At 54.0% G+C, this 14,709-nt stretch overlaps 1 long non-coding RNA gene across 1 annotated transcript; it reads left to right on the top strand.

Annotated features, from left to right (window-relative positions):
• The first annotated feature begins 8,629 nt into the window (after window positions 1-8,629).
• Window positions 8,630-12,748, top strand: LOC138439674 (uncharacterized). Its single transcript, XR_011256798.1, has 2 exons — window positions 8,630-11,093; window positions 12,061-12,748. It is a non-coding gene; the product is annotated as an uncharacterized lncRNA (long non-coding RNA).
• Window positions 12,749-14,709: the final 1,961 nt, after the last annotated feature.

Below are 14,709 nucleotides of genomic sequence, written 5' to 3'. Positions count from 1 at the left end.
GCCCACCTCATGGTTCACGCAGCTGTCTACTCATCTCCCCCAGGACAGAAACCACCCAGGGCTCACTGTGCTTTCTCCCACGGGGCCCCCAGGGGTTGGGCAGGAGACTGCAGCCTCCCAGCCCCCTGCCCCAGCTCATGACTGCTTGCAGATCCTCAAAGAGGCCACTCTGCTTCCTGCCCCAGAAACTGAGCCTCGGCACCTCTGTCAGGGCCATCCCTCCTCTACCTGCAACCGAGGTGGCTCTCCTCTGTCTCAAGCTCTCTTCCCCCTTCTTTGGGGAAGCCCATCTGAGCCCAGGCTAGGCGAGTTTCTTAGCTCCCTGTTGTCATGTACAAGGTAGCATTGTCCACGTCACCTCACACCCATCACGTGATATTATGGTGATTTTCCATCTCCCTCTCTGAGAACAGAAACCATAGAGGCTTCATCTTAACATCCTGCCCCTGCCCCGGGTACAATCCTTGGCGGTGGACACTCAATGATTACTTGATGAGCAAGTGAATGAATTAAGATGGTGGTGTGCAGATATCCCACGAGCCTGCAGGTGGCCAAGTAAGGTCCCAGGAGTAAGGTCCCAAGTAAGGTCACGGGAGTAGGGTCCTTCCCAAGAGACTCGGCCCACCTTCGTCTCCTCCTCCTTCGTGTCCTCAACCTGGAGCCTCGTGACTTTGCCTCCGTTCTGAGAGTCCTTCCTGTTATTTCTCCCAGAATGACTGGGGGACACTCCTGTGAGTGTTCTCCTGGCCCCTCCGATACTCCAAACCCAAAAGCCAGGTCCCATCCATGCCTTGCATAATGCAAAATTCTACACTGGGGATCTTGGGCATCTTAACGGGCACCTGGTCCCAGGTAACAGGTGAGGACACAGGAGGATCAGGGAAGCTGCGTCAGAAGCAGGAGCATGAACTCGCGAAGAGACACCTTCACCCAGACGACACACAGACGTGGCTTTCTGTGGGCTGCTCGCCTGGACAGCCTGCCCGGGCTGATGGCAGGGCCTGGCTCTTAGGAGAACTCGACGCCCATGTTTGAGGAGTCAGATCGTCACTGCAAGGGCCCGAGGATGAGGACACGCAGTCACCATCTGCTGGAATGAAGGTCCTGGTGGGAGAATGCTGACAGCCCAGAGGGGCGCTGCTGGCGGCCAGCGCTTCCTTGTTTCATGAATGATTGGAGGCCCGAGGAAATGTAAACCAGCTGGAGTGGCTGGTCGGGCCTGGTATTTAATACACATTTTTAAATGATTGGTTTTGGCTGATGTGCAGTCAGTGCTTTTGAAGGCCTGGAGCCGAATTCAACCCAGACCACTCCACTCCCACTAGAGGTTCCTTGGTAGAGACACCCTCAGCTCCAGCGTGCTCCTCCCGCAGGAGCTGCCTGTGGGAAGCACACATCTGGGTTTGGTGGGAGGCGGGAGAGGAAAGCAAGGGGAGGGGATTCTGGCCCTCTCACCCTAGAGGAAGCCTTCTTCCCCCAAGACTGGGGAAGGGATGATTGCGCCAACCTGAGATCAGAATTACCTTGCCAGAGCTGAGCCTGCAGGTGAGGTACCTGGCCAGCAGGTGGCAGTAGTGATGGGTCCCTACACCTGTCAATCAGAGCCCGGCCCAGCCCTGGGTGAGAAACAGGCCCACATGGTGGGTAACGCTCACGCCTGTGGCTCCCGGTCAGCTGGGCAGCAACTTGGATTCTGCCCTCTCTTGGGCCAAGTCTGTCCCTCTGCCACCTCAGCTCTCCGTCGCGCATCTGGGGAGCAGGACTAGTCCTGCAAGGATCTAGGCCTGGGGGCTGCAGGGGCTGCTGTCTGCCTCCCCCAGGCTGAGGGGCAGGTGCTCCCAGGAGGAGGCTGCCCCAGAAGCCAGCCTTTGGGGGCTGGGGGCCTGGGGGCGTGCAGCCTAAGCTCCTGCAGGCGGGGTGGGTGAGGGGAGGTGAGAAGCCAGGAGGGCAGCTGGGTCCTTCCTGCACGGGACAGGACATCAGAGTCCACTCCTGAGACTGGCCACCCAGGCTGACATCCCTCTTGGACTGAGTCACGGGACCAGGACTTCAGGTGGGGCGGGAACGAGGCAGGGATGGGCCTAGGGGAGTCCACGCACACTCCCACCCCCCAGGTCAGAGCCGGGGTCCCCCACGAGCTCCACAGTGTCCCCCGTCACCTCTCTCCTACCAGTGTCCCCGGGGTCACCAACTAACATGTCTGTCGAACCCTAGATAACACGGGGAGCTCCGGAAACTGCTAGAAAGATGCTCCTGTGCTCATGTCAGCGTCATCCTGTCCATCTCAGTCCTACCCACAGCAGTGCTCGGGGGAGGGTGCAGGAGGGGGTGGGGGCAGAGCTGTCTGGGGAGGCGGCCACACCGAGGACGGAAGCAGGAGGACGCGTGGACACCTCGGGTGGTGGTCCTGTCTCCTGTCTGGCCCAGGACACTCAGGTCCAGGATAGAAGCCTGGGTGCAAGCTGAGGGGCTCAGGAGAAGCCGCAGTGGGAAAAGTGATGTGTTGGTTGGAACATCAAACTCAGCCACTCAGCATTGCCTGGGCTGAGACCTGGTGGTAGAGACGGGACAAAGGGACCACGTCTCCCACAGGGAGCTCAGGCAGAGATAAAGTCAACGCAGCTGTCTTCCTCCCAGGGGTCCTGGCGGCGGCTGGGGGTTAGGCCACCCGGGTGATTAGGGGATGCCTCTTTGAGGAAGGGGCTTGAGGAGGACCTGGGCCCTGAAGCTGCCACGCCAGGCCCCAGAGGAACAGTGAGGAGGGGAGAGGCAACCCATCTCCCCTGGGACCTGGAGGCCGGGCAGGAGGGGGGATTGCAGCCAGCAGGCACCTCAGGTGGGGCACCCAGGTGAGAAGGGAGGCAGGTTTTCCTCTGAGAACAAGGGAGGCCAAGGGCCGTATAGGTGGGGCTAACAGAGGCCAGAGGTGAGTACGGCTGTCTCTCTGGTCTCTACGTGGAAAGTGATTAGAGGGCAAGCACGCACGTGAGGCAGTGGTGGAAGGCCACAGCTGTGGTCCAGGAGAGGGGGGCAGGAGTTTGAAGATGGGATAAAGAGAAGCGTGTAGGTGCAGGATGTTGTTAGAACTGAAGGCAGAGGCGTGAGAATCTGCTGATGGAGTAGATGTGTCCGGGCAGAAAAAGAGGAACAGAGAAAGGAGAGTTGGATGAAATGCCCTTGAAAGATCCACCCTGTGACACTGGGGCGATGCGGCTGGAGATAGTGATATGACATTATCAAAGACTCGGCAGCTCAGTCTGAGGTTTCTGGTGAAAGCCACCTTTCAGCTCATGCAGGATTGAGTGGGAGTAGGGATGCTCAGTTTAGTCAGTCAGTTCAGTCGCTCAGTCGTGTCTGACTCTTCGCGACGCCATAGACCGCAGCACGCCAGGCCTCCCTGTCCATCATCAACTCCTGGAGTTTACTCAAACTCACGTCCATTGAGTCGGTGATGCCATCCAACCATCTCATCCTCTGTCTTCCCCTTCTCCTCCTGCCCCTAAACCCTCCCAGCATCAGGGTCTTTCCAAATGAGTCAGTTCTTTGCATCAGGTGGCCAAAGTATTCGAGTTTCAGCTTCAGTATCAGTCCTTCCATTGAATATTCAGGACTGATTTCCTTTAGGATGGATGCTCATTTGGGTACCAAATAATAACTTGGAATGTAGATGCTGACTTAAGTACGAAATGATGGCTGGGAAATGGATGCTGACTTGGGTACCAAAGAATGAGTACAACTGTGGATGCTGACTTGGCTACCAATAGTGGGTGGGAGTAGGGATGCTGACTTGGGTACCAAATAATGTAATGTGTGGGAGTATGGCAGCTCACTGCTATCAAATAATGAATAGAGAGACTTGGATGCTCACCTGACTCCCCCCGGCACCTCTCTCACCGGCACACACAACAGGCCAGCACTGCCGGGCTGCTGGTCGTGCCCTTGGTCCTCATCACAGACTCACAGTCCTCCGCAGGCTGGTCACTCAGCCCAGTTAATTTGCCATAAGAAGCTCTGCTTTCTGTGTTGTCAGCCACCTTTCTCCAGCTTGCCTGTGTTATTTTGTTTCTTTATTTTCTTAGCACTGATTGGGGTGAGGTCTCCCACCTCTTTATTAATTACAAAAGGCATCCATATGTCCAAGCCCTTCCGACAAGAGCAGATGGAATGAGGCCATAACTGAAGTCACAGAACTGTCTTGGCAGACCAGAAACTGTTCTCTTCTTTCTTCAAGAAGGGAAACACGGCATGGAAGCCAGAGCCACTCTGTTAAGGAACCACAGACTTTCACGGTGTTGCTGTAACCACGACAGAGGTGTCCCGCATACAGGCAACGTGCAGAAATTAGCTTATGTTTCCCTGAAGAAACTGTCCTCAAGTGTGAAGATCTGTTGATCATCACAATACTTTTCGAGAACAAAATATTTTTAAGCATTTACACAGAATCTTAGAGAGGCTTTAAAGCAGAAAATTAAAGTGGTTTCCTGACAAAGGGAAAGAGTAAATCCATAAATTGAGACTTTTTTGGTCCCAATTATATATAGATTTAAAACATAATACTTTATAGATTGTTTTTTTAAAGCTATCACCCCTAATTTGATTGCTCTAAACTAACAGGCAGTTATTTTTCAAATGAGAAAACTTCAGTGTTCATCCAGGAGCACACAACTTTCCAAGGCAGATTTCAGGCTGCGGTGTAGGGGTGGGTTTCCCACCGACCTGTATGACGGCCAATGTGGAATCCGGAGCAGGGGTCAAAGAGTCACAAGGCAGTGGGCACATTCATAATGCCTGCTGGGAAGAATGTTTTCCTGTTTGCCTTCAAGGGACATTTTGAAGATTTTGAAAACCTTTCCTGCAAAGTCTGACATGTAAATTCACATATTTTCGGTGAGATGACAGGCCAAGCCAGCAGCCTTTGGACTCGAACAGAAGCATCTCTTAGCCAGGAAAGGCATGGTCACGTGCAGGAGCCCCGGCCCTGTGTGCCCGGCTGGGGTCTGCGGGTCGCTGGCTCTCCCATTACCTCACTGCCCAGAGTCTGCCCGCTGGACATTCTCCTTCTCTGGTTTCTTTGTAACTCAGATAACCCCCTGTATCTTCCCCCCCGACCACCGGCCCTAGACAGACCCGTCCCCTTTCCAGAGGGAGGTCTGAGGTGGAGGAGACTCCAACACAACCAAGCCCAGCCCATCTTCTTCAGATGGGAATAGGGGGCCTGGGATGAGAGCTGAGTTGTGACCTGGATGTGATCCTCTTGCTAATGAGAGATGCTACCAAAAGTACTTCTATCGGTCATACTCGTCAAGGCAGCAGATAAATTAGATGATTCTCGAGAGAGTAGAAGAGGTGGTTCCCACAGTTCTGCAGGGGGAGAAAGACAGTCTGCGCTTATGCGGCTCTTGCTCTTGCTCCTCCCCGGGCGCCCGGTGAAATAACCTCTGTCTGGGCAATGCTTTTCCCCGCGGTGGAAACCAACACCCGGATCACTCGCCCGAATCACACAGAACAAGCTGGAGCTGGAGTTGGGGGCTTTGGGCCTCCAGATCACAGATTCCTAACCTCGTCCTGCTGCTGACCCACGTGGAACATTCCCTGGACGCCAGCTAGGCGTTGCACTGGCCTCTAGGTCACTGAGTTAGCAGGTGGCGTCCGTGGTTTTCACTGAACTCACCCACCAGCGAGCGATGTCATTGGGTCAATTGCGAGTGTGTGCACACCAGCTGGGGAACTTCGCAAATCTCTCCTTATCTGGGCGGCCTCCGCTGTGCAATAACCGTGTCCCCAGCACAGGCGCAGAGGGCACCCGGTGGCTTCACTGAGCAGCGCTTGTGCAACCTCTGCATCCAGAACCCTGTTACCCAAGACCACTGGCAGGGTCAGGGTGTGAGAACTGGGAAGCTGCGGGGCCTCAGCCCGGGCATGGGAGGCCCCAGATGGGGACGGGAGTCCTACCCGCTCTCCTCGCTGCTCCCAAGGGCGGGCTGGGCTCAGTCAGCCCCCGCCTCAGTGTCCCCTCTTTAAAGTGTTGTAATAAATGCCTGCCCATCCTCCTTCAGAAGACAGTATCAAATGAGCGGAAGTTACTCAGCAGATACAAAGGGATGGAATTTTACTCATCATCATACCAGCAATTCTATCTGTCTCCCTGGATCACAGCTGCAAAATGTGAGCTATCCCAGCCCTGGGTCTAGAGCACCTGTTGCCCACAGACATCAGGGTCACCTCCTGCCTCTTCATCTTAATTTCGTCTCTTTGCCATCCATCCCTTTCTTCCCCCTGAAGCCACTTGTAATCTCATATTTTGCGTCCTTAGAGCATGCAAGTATCAAAATAAATTCCTCCTTGTGACTTTAGTTTTGAGTATTTGCAACATCTTTTTGGTGAAATGAGAATGACATTACCCACATCACAGGGTGCGGTGGAGTGCGAGTGAGGTGGTGGATCAGAAAACCAGATGGTAGAGAAGCAGATACATTTACAAATTGTGCTTAGTCACGAAATTTTTTTTAAAATAGTTTCTCTGCTCTTTTTAGAAAAGGACATAATTTATAACAGTTTTTCATATGAAAATCTGCTTTGTAGTATTAAATGTCTATCTCATAGAATTAAAACACGACTTGTAGTTCCCTGGTGGCTCAAATGGTAAAGCATCTGCCTACAATGTGGAAGACCCGGGTTCAATCCCTGGGTCGGGAAGATGTCCTGGAGAAGGAAATGGCACCCCACTGCAGTGTTCTTGCCTGGAAAATCCCATGGATGGAGGAGTCTGGTAGGCTATCGTCCATGGGGTTGCAAAGAGTCGGACACGACTGAGCAACTTCACTTCCTTTCTTTCTTGTATTAATATTTATCAAAGAAAAGTACATAAATCATCCTTAATCAGGATGAGAAGAGTTAACAAAATGAGGGATTCTGATGGCATAGCTTCTGTGAGTGACATAAGGCATACCCATCAACTGAGTGAGATGGAGAAGCAGTCAGCTCTTGGCCGAGTGTGGGGGCCCTTGAAGGTGCTCACTCTCTTCACACCCCACGTGTCTGCCTCGTCGTTCAGTCCCAAGCCCTCCTGGCCAATACAGCCGAAAGGGCACCAGGGGATGAAAAGGACTGTTTCGTCCCTCTTTGTTTCATTCATTCACGTGATAACCATCACTGAATACCCACCGAGGGGCAAACATCATGTTTGATACTGAAAATGCTCATAAGTGACTCAGCAGAGGTCCAGCACTAACAGCCTGTCTCATCTGGGAGGTGGGGTTTCTGTGGCCACATTGATCGCATTGATACTCGTGGGTGCGTCCCTAGGATGGAGCGGTTGGTGGGGAGGGATGCTGTGGGGATGGGAGCTGGGTCATCCGATGCCTTCCTCCACCAGTGGCCTCACTGGCCAGAGCCTTCGCTTTGGGGGAATGCAGCCCAGTGCAGACACATGGACAGAGACATGGGACATCAGCCAGGTGTGTTCCAGGCCCCATTCAGAAGCCCCGGCAGCTGAGCTCAGTCACTAGCTGGCAACAGGAGGCAGCCACGGGCACACGCGTTCTGGCCTCCATGGGGCCAGTCACCACTCTCCCCAGGCCCAGGCCACTTCCCAGGCTGGGGGAAGCTGAGCATGGGCCAGCAAGGCCATTTGCCACCCTCGGGGTGGATGCCCAGGACCCAGCAGTGGGCAGTGCCTGTCCGTACCCTCCCACGTGTCCCCAGCTTTTCCCCTCCTCATCCAGGCCTGCTGTCCCCTGCGCTGTCCTTGCCTCGTGGGATACACAGTTCACATTGCAGCTGGCGATGCATTTTCACACTCTCGGTCCTGGTTAGGGTGCGTTCGGGATGCGGGAGGAGAGGCGGGCAGAGAGGGTGTTTGTGTATGTAACTTACAAGGGCACCTATGAGACCACGGAGGTGATGAAGTCAGGGAGACATGGCTCCGTCTTTGAGGCCACAATATATTGGGTAAGGAATGCAGATGCGCTAGGAGATGGTACCAGTAAAATAAGAAAGGGTGCTGATAAGGTGCCCAGTGGGGCGGCCAGGGCATGGGCTGAGGAGCTGGAGCAGTGAGGCCTAAGGGGAGACTTTGCTGGGGCCCCCACTCAGCGGCAGGCCAAGGCAGGGGAAGCCATGTGCCCTTCGGAGGGGAGCAGATGGGCCAGTCTGGCCCAGGGATGAGCCGGGCATGGGGCATTGAGGCAAAACCACTTACAAGCAGGACCAAGGCAGGCAAGTGTCTCAGACGTACTCCTGGTAAGTTCTCTAAGCCCTGATCCAGCCGCTTACTGGAGCACCGAGCGCCCGAGAGCCTGTCTGTGGCCATTAGACAGACAGATCCCCAGGGCTCAGCCGGCCAGGTGCTCAGCTGGGCAGCGGCTCCAGCAACATGGCTCGGGGTGGTGGGCAGAGGGCAGGGCAAGGGAGAGGGCGCCAGGGAGGCAGGAGACACGGGGGAACCTGGTCGATGGGGAGGACCGAGATTCCGCACCGGGCACCCCCTCCCCATCTTCGTACCAGACCAGCACTTATCTCTAAATCAAGCACACAGGCGGCCAGGATGCATATCTTCAGGGGCCTCCAGAGAGTTGGAAACCACATCCGTACCTTGGCTTCGACACGAGAGGAACTGCCCTGTGCTGGAGAGCCCCTGGGCTCCGCCAGCTGCCTCCGCTTCCTCCCAACAGCCTCCGCTCTGCCCGGTGGGAAGGGGTCTCCTCCCCGCTGGAGCAGGCTGCTATTCTTGGCTTTTCCACATGTGCACGCTCCGCCCTCTGCATCCCACTCCCCAACATGCAGAGCCCACACGCACTTAGTTCCCTTCTCAGACACATGCAGCACCAGGCCTGGCCTGGCCCTCTGGTCCCAAAGCACGTGGCATTCAGGGCTGGACAACGCTTGAAACTGGCATTGGCTCCAACCTAGGTGTTGCGAGGAGGGGCTGGCCTTGTCTGGGCACTTTCAGGGACCCCAGCTCACTGAATGTTTTCAGCATATGCCTCCTCAGATCCCTCACAGGAGTGGCTTTTACTTTGCCAGCAAAGAGCCCAAGGAGGGCAGGAATGTGAGGTCAGGTCTCAGGAGCCGGGGCGATCTCAGGGGACCACTTCCCAGGATGTAGGATGTGGCCTCCATTTCCCCATCTGTAAAACAGGGGATCCTAAGAGGCTTGGCACTTGAAATTTGGAAGTTGTCAGTTTGCCTGGCTCAGAGCTGCCCCTCCATTGACAGGGCACAGTGGGCACTTTAATTGCCTGGTCCGTGAGAGAGGACACAGCTGCTCATGTCTTGTCTCTGCTGGAGGCCAGGTCAGGCCTAGACTTCATCTCCAGACGCCGCAAGGCCTGAGGTGCCCGGGGTGGGGGAAGACGTTCAGGTCGCAGAGGGAAGGAGACCCACAAAGCACCGGCCAGCAGGGATCAGCCGCCGCAGGGTGTGCAGGCCAAGAGGGAAAAGTCGTTTTGGAAAGTGCATGATGTCCAGTGGCCAGGTGGCCACGGTGCTCACTGCAGTGCTTCCAGGGACCGCCCAGGCTCGGCTGTTCACATAGTTTCAGCCGCTGCCATCTTCTCCTGGGGAGCTTGGGGGATGGGGCAGAGCCCTGGAGAATCACCTGCAAGGACCTGCTCCCACATGTGGCCTGGGGGTGTCTGGCCTCCTCCAGCCTCGCCTGCGCCCTGGGAAGCTGGAGGAGCCCCCCATGCCCAGAGCAGCACAGTGAAGCCCCCACAAACCTGGCTCATGCCAGGCATTGATGGGAGGGTCCCCAGGGCAGAGGCAAGGCTGCAGCAAACAGAGGACGGTACGTGGGAGGGTCAGGGTCTGCTGGCCCCAGGCTGGCCCGCCCCAGCCCAGCTGCCTAAACGTCTCTCTGTTTCTGTCTTATCTTTTTCCCTTAAGGTCTGTCCTTTCCTGGATATTAGAAGTCACAAAATTCCCCTTATCTTTCCCTGTGGTTCCCCAATTTTTCTTTCTGTCCTTCTGAGATAATCTGCAGAAGACGTTGCAAGAGGCAAGCACAGAACGGCCAGTCAACCAACACCAGTCCACCCAGCCCCCAGTCCTGCCTTGAAATCATGAGCCTCAGCACCAGCCCGAACGAACCTCCTGGCTTCTTTGCAGCAACGGTTACGAGGACAGGATGTGAGTGTGTGCTGAGTTGCTTCAGTCGTGTCCAACTGCGACCCCATGGACTATGCCCACCAGGCTCCTCTGTCCATAGGATTCTCCAGGCAAGAATACTGGAGCGGGTTGCCCCTCCCTTCTCCAGGGCATCTTCCAGATCCAGGGATCAAACCCAGGTCTGCTGCACTGACAAGCGACTTCTTTACAGCTGAGCCCCCAAGGGAAGCCCCAGGGATGTGAAAGCGCATCACTTAAATTTCCCAAACAGCAACCAAGTTCTGTGTGTCCCAGAATTCATGAATTCACTCATCTGTACGAGACCCACCAGTCAGGATGGAGAGATCAACTACTTCCAGCACTCAGGGTCCCCTCACTCAGTGACAGACCCAATTCCCAGCACAGAGAAGTCAGATATCCACTTGGGTCTGGATGCTCCAGCACCCCTGTCTGGATGCTTCCGGGGGTGGAGAACCACACACACAGCATGCTGGGTCTGGTCTCTGCGGAATCAGGGGTGCCATGAAGAGTCGGGGGTGGGCACACAGCCAGCTGTTCTGGAGCTCCTGGCTCTGCTTTAGGATTGAGGCTCTATCCCAATCCTGCAGATTTGGCCCCAGGGAGTCTTAGCAGGGTTCAGAGTAGGAAGAACACATTTCGATTTGGAGCCAAATGCAGAGCAAGGATTCAAGAGGAGGAGCTGGTGACAAGGAGAGCAGTTCAGAATCATTTCAGAATCTCATGTGAGGAGGAGGCAACTGAAGATTCCTGGATCCTCAGCAAACACTTCCCGCTGCCTCAGTTTCCAAAAGATGCCCCTGCAAATCTCCATCTGTAGCCACAGATGAGAAGCAGGAAATGACACCTTGAACTTGGCATCAATTTGGGCATAGAATCAAGAGTCTTGGGGTGTCTGGATTTAAGAATATGCTGCCCCTGCAGTGAGGAGCCAAGAATGTGGGTTTACAGAGAAAGAGGAGTCACAGGTGAGTAGCAGCTTGGTATGTGTGTGTGTGTGTGTGTGTGTGTGTGTGTGTGTGTGTGTGTGACAGAGACCTTTGGTTCAGAGAAAGGCATCTGTGTACGATGCCATCATAGATTTTCCTACTTTGCCTCCACTTCCCAAACTGACCTTTGCTTCCAGTCTTCAGCCTGTCCATCTAGCACTCCCTGCCCCACAGCCCTTTCCCAGGGCAGTGTTTTCACTCCCGTGCCAGGCCTCATGGGGGTAGTGTGCACGCCTGGGGTCCCCACCCCAGCTTGGCCGACGATGCTCTGAGTGACACTAGGCAAACCACTTCCCACTTTGGCCCAAACTTCCCCTTCTCTGACATAAGGGCTGAGCTTGGATCACACCCAGGACCCAATTCAGCCCTTAGGCCCCTGCAGCTCTGTCCTGATGAACCCAGATCTGAGCTCTGGTCCCTTGGATTTTGCTGCCTCCTGGGGTCTTCACTCTATTTTATCATGCTTTGGGGCCCTTTGATCTTGGTGTACGTAAATTAGGCTGGATGATAGCTGCTTCCAAGCATGGGCAACACTTGCCTGCCCGCCCCCCCCCCCCCACTACTGTGCATTGAATAATTCCAGAAGTCACCCATTCCATAGACCACTCTAAGGATGGGGTTCCACTGGGTGTCCCGGTGGCCCCACTTCCACCTCCCTACTGAACACTTCACAGCAGCCTTGAGAGAGAGGAAGGGCCGGGTAGATGTGCAGCATCGGGGCTTGTGTGGTACTACCCACTGAACAGAGGTCAAGAGACGTGTCCCAGCTTGCGTTGTGTGTTAGTCGCTCAGTCGTGTCCGACTCTTTGCAAACCCATGGACTGCAGCCTGCCACACTCCTCTGTCCGTGGGATTTTCCAGGCAAGAATACTGGAGTGGGTTGCCATTCCCTTCTCCAGAGGATCTTCCTGACCCAGGGATTGACCCCAGGACTCTTGCATTGCAGGCAGATTCTTTACCATCTGAGCCACCAGGGAAGCCCAGAGTTTTTCTCAGAAGTGGAATGTCCCAGCTTAGGTCTTCGCTTGCACAGTCATGGGCTTTCCCTGCTTGGGACCAGTTTTCTGAAGCTGTGGAAGTCGGAGGTGGTCTCCATGGCGCTGGCTGGCATGGATTCTGTGTTGCAGTAGGTCCCCCACATGTGAACCTTCAGGTTGTGAACTTGCGACGAGAAGGTGCATTCCGTCAAGGTCAGGTGTGAGTGAAACTGCAGCTGGCCCTCCGCCTCCTGTCGCTGATGACCCTTCAGCTCCACCGTCTCCTACCTGCCCTTCCTCCTCCAGTCGGTAACCCTTCTGGCCTGTTCAACTGATGCCAGCCCGTGTGCCTGCTATTGTCCTGTACCATCGTACTTTTCAAGGTACTATGCTGCAGGGTTGAAAATCTTTTTGTATATTTGTTTGTTTTTGATGTATCGTTTATGTGAAAAGTATTATAAACCTATTACAGTACAGAACTATATAGCCGATCGCGTTAGCTGGGTACCTCAGTTCAGTTCAGCCTCTCAGTCATGTCCAACTCTTTGCAATCCCATGGATTGCAGCACACCAGGCTTCCCTGTCCATCGCCAACCTGAGTTGGGTACCTAGGGTAACTTTGTTGGACTTAACGAATAAACTGGACTTCGGAATGCACTCTCAGAGTAGAAGTCATTGGTATAGAGGGGACTTACTGTAATGACCACTCAGGATAGAGACCTCATGGGAATCTGGACTTTGAGTACCATTGCGTCTCTGATTCGCTGGAGAAATGATTCACTGTGCCAAATTTCTCACCAGAAATCCTACCACACATCAGTTGGCTGGGATGTCCAGGAAAATAAGCCAGAAATTAGGTTTAATATTCCCAAGCTGCTGCTTTGTGACTCACACATTAGAGAAACTATTTTTAGGGTGGGCTCTCTCTGTGAGTCCTGTGTTCGAGCCTACTAAGAGCTGAGTGCAATGATTCCCCCATGGCTTCCTTGGGCCGTCAGAACGCACACATTTCAGAAGTACAGAAACATTCAGGCCAGCTTGGATCCTTTAAGTTGCTTTCAAACCTGGGAGGACATTGCACTTTGTTGGTGACAATAGCAATAACTGGGCAATCTCTTTGTGTTTTTCACCGATTGCTGGAAGAGACAAAGTTTAAATGCCCGAGAGAAGCACCGCCTGTGAAGATGAATCGGGAGGGCTATGATGCAAACTCCTTATCGGGGTTGCATTGTGTGCTTGACATCTATTTCATTATCTCCCGTTTCCTACTTATAATGTAATGACCAGCCTTTTCCTGTTGCCCAAGGGTAGCAATTTCCACTTTAGACAACATATTTCTTACATATCCTTTGGTAATCATGGACACCTTGGTGATTTCCCCTTGTTCTCTCAACAAGAGTGCCCTGCCCTCTTTTAAGAGAAATGCCAGACACTAGTCTCCCCTTTGCAGGCAGGAAACCAGTGACCTCTAGTCAACAGTCTGAGATTTCACAGCTCACATGGCGATGAAATTGAAGTCATCTATAAATGCTAGCAGAAAAGCCACCTCTGAGGGTACCACCAGGTCAGCCAGCCTTTGGAAGAATGTGGGCCAGCAACAAACTTTTCAGAGGGACAGTCCATCAGAAGAACAAAACATACTCCTAAAATAAATGTAGACCCCATCAAGTTTAGAAACGAGACTTTCTCACCACATCCAAACAGCTGCCTTGCTGGGTGAAAGAGGTGAAAGAAAGACTGTGAATGCCCTCCCTGGATGATGTCACAAAGGTGAGGTGTCTCTTCAGTCGGTGGCGGGCTCTCAGCCAGATGCACGCAGAACTCCCAGGCTCAGGAAAAGCCCATGTGTCCTCTGGTCCAGTGGCTAGAGGAAGGGTCACCACCAAGTAAAAGGGAGCTGGGGCCAAACCAAGGAACTAGCTGGTGCCTGAACAGGGTGAATGCTTTTGAAAAGGTCCTGGAACAGACAGACTGAGTCTGCCTGGTGGGATCACACAGAGAGAGACCAGAGACTGGCTGGAGGACAGAGTTAGATGGGCTGGAAGGAAAGAACTCGGTTGGAAAGGAAAGCTTGAAGGCAACAGAGTATTCCTGTCCTCCGTCCCCATAGGAGGCAGGGAGGCCAGGAGTGTGCTCCCTCAATAGACACAAAACTGGGCTCAGAACAGGAAGGAGTTTTCCCAGGGTCGTGGACTGACAGCGGAGGAAACCGAGACAGCCACTCAGGAGAGGGAACCTCCAAGGTTCACCTTTTTGACACCAGGGCCTCATTAATTGAGGTCCGCAGACCAGCAGCACCTCGGTTTCCTGAACGCTTGCTAGAAATGCCCTGATCCCTGCTTTGAATCCGAGTCTGCCTTCCTGGGGTTCATCTTCAGGTCCTTTAGAGTCAAATCTCAGCACCCAAGTCAGGTGGTGGCACGTTCCCAGGTCAGGAAGGGGCTGTGGGATCTCTGGAGAAGAGGTTCTATGAGGCAGAACAAGCGAAGTTGCCCTGAGAAGCCAGTGTTCTCATGCGATAGTAAAGCGCGGACTGAAAGTGACGATTAAGTGAAAACTCGTGAAACAGTAAACCATCAGGAGATGTTGCCTCTCTTATTGATTCTGAGATTAGGAAC

Source organism: Ovis canadensis, chromosome 4 (genome assembly GCF_042477335.2).
Source record: "Ovis canadensis isolate MfBH-ARS-UI-01 breed Bighorn chromosome 4, ARS-UI_OviCan_v2, whole genome shotgun sequence".
In the NCBI taxonomy this organism is placed as follows: domain Eukaryota; kingdom Metazoa; phylum Chordata; class Mammalia; order Artiodactyla; family Bovidae; genus Ovis; species Ovis canadensis.
This window is presented reverse-complemented; position numbering and strand designations above follow the sequence as displayed.